Below are 3,705 nucleotides of genomic sequence, written 5' to 3' on the forward strand. Positions count from 1 at the left end.
ATCCTTTAAATGAAAGCATACTTATAGTCTGTGAGTCAGAACAGCCAGCATTTTAGTCTACTCTTCCAGGATCAGGAAAAGGTCCTCCATACAAAATTGCTGCACACAAATGAATATTTGGGTTGAACTGTTCTGGAACAGTGTTGTAAATACAACTTAACCACTGATTTCTAGTCGTGTCCTCTTTTGTAAGGCGAAACAAAGTAGTTTCACTTTCACAACGAAACACAGCGTAACAAACGGCAGGCTAGAGTGAGCGGAGGCCAGCGGCCGGCGGATTCGACAAAGGAGCGGCCGGCGGGTTTGCGGCAAGCACATGTGACGACCCCGGGCTGGACTCCGCTTCGTCCACGGTGAAAGCCGATCCGGCGATCCACAGCACGAAGTTGATGTATTCCCTCAGCGACCTGCACAGATCAGTTCTGACTAAGTGGATATCGTCCTCTTTTGGAAGGCCAAACAAAGTAGTTTCGCTTTCACAACGAAACACAGTGTCTTCACGACATGGCGGCAGCAACAATACTACAGCGAGAATAAAAGTTACGCCTTCTTTCTTTGCGTGAACATTTGGGCGGCGTTATGCAAATCTTCCCACATCGTTACGTAGACATGTGGGGGCGTGTTAGAACGAGCTGTTTTAGGTAGGTGTGGCTGACTCTTAACTTTTATAAAGAATATCTCTTTGGATTTGAGACTTTAGTCTTTGCAACTTTACAGATCTTCTTTATGCACCAAGCGCTTGGAACACTTCAAAGAGAAAAATTTAAATCGCATATGACCCCTTTAAAATGTAAAAAAAAACTGTTAGTAAAATTTAGAACTGAAAAAGAAGCACATAAAGTGCCGTAGGACTGTAAATGTGTTGATTGATTTTTTATTGCAATTATTTTATCAGAAGTGCAGATTCATAATATCTATCAAATATTCATAATTCCTAACCTATTTAAAATTTCAGAAGAGATAAAAACAAACAGATTCATATTTAAGTGGTTCTGTGCCGCTATGTCTGAGAATCTGTTTTCAAAGTCAGGACAGCACTTCAAACCTGGACACACTTGTGATGTGCGTGCGCGTGCGTGTGCGTGTGTGTGTGCGTGTGTGTGTGTGTGTGTGTGTGTGTGTGGTTGGTTCACGGAGGCAACATTGTAGATAGCAGGGCTTTAATTTCACTCTTTATCTGTCCAAAGCATTTTAACACGCTCACACACATTCAATAGCTATTCTGTTTTTTGAAGAGATATAATACCTAGATTCATACATGGACAATAGTCATTTAGGTCCAATCTCATTTTTTTTAAAGGTATTTGGTTGCTGCATTCAGGAAAGAAATAGCAGCATCCATCTTCACTTGAACATAGAATGGAAGCTCAGACACAACCCTGACCACCCATGCACATGTTCCAACAGTCTGCAGGTCATATGTTTCCCAGGCTCCCTCTATTAGACTAATAACTTATATAGAAACATCAGCACTCTCAGGGGCCCGTAAACATAGGCATTCAACCTCACAGCAGACTTCAGCGGATTGAGTTACTAATAATATTTAATCAACCAAAAATAAGCCATTAATAAAATGATTGTTAGGCCCTGTTCACTTACATAGTGAGTGAACGCAGGTAGGTTTATGACAAATCATCTAGAGCACAGAGGGAATGCCCTTTTTTTAATTAAATAATTTGCAGATGTCTGCATATTTAAATAAAGAGGCCATCAATATAACATTCATGACATTTTTAGAGATTAATCTGTTTACTACAAATATATTAACTTTATAATAAAAAATTAGAATGTCAAGATGGACAGGACACACCTCAACCTAAACAAACTAAGACCAGAAAAAATCAGGTTCCACATGTCAAATATAGAAATACAAAAATGACATTCCAAAATTATCTGGTCAATCAATTTAAATGAATTCACCCTGCATACAACATAATAGACATTAGTCAGTATGGTGCCATGTTTAATTTTAGACAGGAATGAAAACGAGGCTGTGAGGGACAGAAGTACTGTGTGTTCAATGGAATGTATTGTTGTTTAACAACATACCGATTTGTGCAGCTGAAACATCTTTCTGGAAAAAAAAGCAGACAAAAACTCCATAAGAGTGCGTAGGAATTGCATAAGTTTCACAACTCCATTTTGAGTAAAGACTGCAAGTCTTCCTTCATAGCCTCGTTTTCATCGGTGTTAAATTCAATATGGCATCTCACCTGATTAAGGTCAATGAGTATAATGAGTCTGATTCTGTAAATAAATATGATGACACCAAATTAAATGCTCCTGAAAATTCAGCTTTGCCATCACAGGAATATATTACATTTTATAACATAATAATAAGGAAAATAGTTATTTCAAATTGTTGTTTTTTTCCACAATTTTTATGTTTTACCGTATTTTTAAGATATAAGACATAAGACATAAGAAAAAAATCTTACCAAGCACTTTATTATGTAAATGCATTTATGAATACTCTTCAAAATCTTTTAGCTTTCTACATCACTGAGAAAGGAGGACCAAGAGAAGAAGATCAAGTGTAAGCAACTATGTTCTGTTACTTGCCTGCTCTTGTTAAAGCAGTGACAGAGAAAAGATACTGCCACAGCAAGCTGTCCATCATGGCTTAACTTACAGGCAGCTCTGACTGGAGCCTCAGCTGGAGAATTTTCTTAACACTGCGACCACAGGCACTTTCTCAGCTTCATCTGTAGAGACAAATAAGTAAACCATCTGTAGGATGATTACCCTGAAAAGTGTAAACACTGTGGCTTTATCGACCAGTTCGACACAGAAACGTTCAGTAAGTGAGTTAGAGGCAGGTCTGAAAATATATATTTTTCAAATTAAACAAAACTTAGAGAATTGCTTAGTTCGGAGATTAAGAACACTATAAAAGTAATCTATTTAACAACATTAACTTACAACTTTTTTTCTTCTTAATTTTGTTTGCTCTTGTCTTACCTTCTCACAATCGTCAAATAGGCCTACATCATTTCATATTCATCATATCACAGGCTGCCGCGTTAATGCCGAGTTCTGTTGGTCTCATGAATATTAATCACGTTGCGTTGATTTCGGCATTGCGATTTGCTGAAATCAAAACGCGGACAGTTGACAGGTGAGCACTAGCCAATGGCATTGTCGCTTGCATGTTAGTCCTGCCTACTGCTGTAGTCAACAACACAGACATAATAAATTATTATTAATAATAATAATAATAAATTATTATGTCTATGGTTATCAACTTGCAGAGGCATCTGCTTGGTCTTAAAGTCTTTGTTTTAGACGAATGGTTAAAATTATTTCGATGCATTGTATGCAATTTAAAACAAACCTCTTAAATTTGTATTTATTTATTTATTTACATACATACATACATACGTACATGCTTGGGTGACCCTAACACATTAAACTATTTGCCTTATGCTTGGTCTTCCGTAAATGTGAACAATACTGTAAAACTCTATATTATAAGTGTGAGTACGCCTTTATTGTTTTTGTATATGTCAAAGAAATTTACTTTGAAATTCTTTATGAAGTTAATCCTAAAGTAACATTCTTGAAAACAATTAACATACATAAAATGACACGTTGATATATTAATTGACATGGATGAATCAATGAAAAAGATCAAAGTGTTCAAAATGTGTTTTATTAATTTCTGTCTTTTCGTTTGTCTCCTATTTACCAGACGTACAAAACAAT

The sequence above is a fragment of the Sinocyclocheilus grahami genome, unplaced genomic scaffold (assembly GCF_001515645.1).
Source record: "Sinocyclocheilus grahami isolate Dianchi unplaced genomic scaffold, SAMN03320097.WGS_v1.1 scaffold848.1, whole genome shotgun sequence".
Lineage (NCBI taxonomy): Eukaryota > Metazoa > Chordata > Actinopteri > Cypriniformes > Cyprinidae > Sinocyclocheilus > Sinocyclocheilus grahami.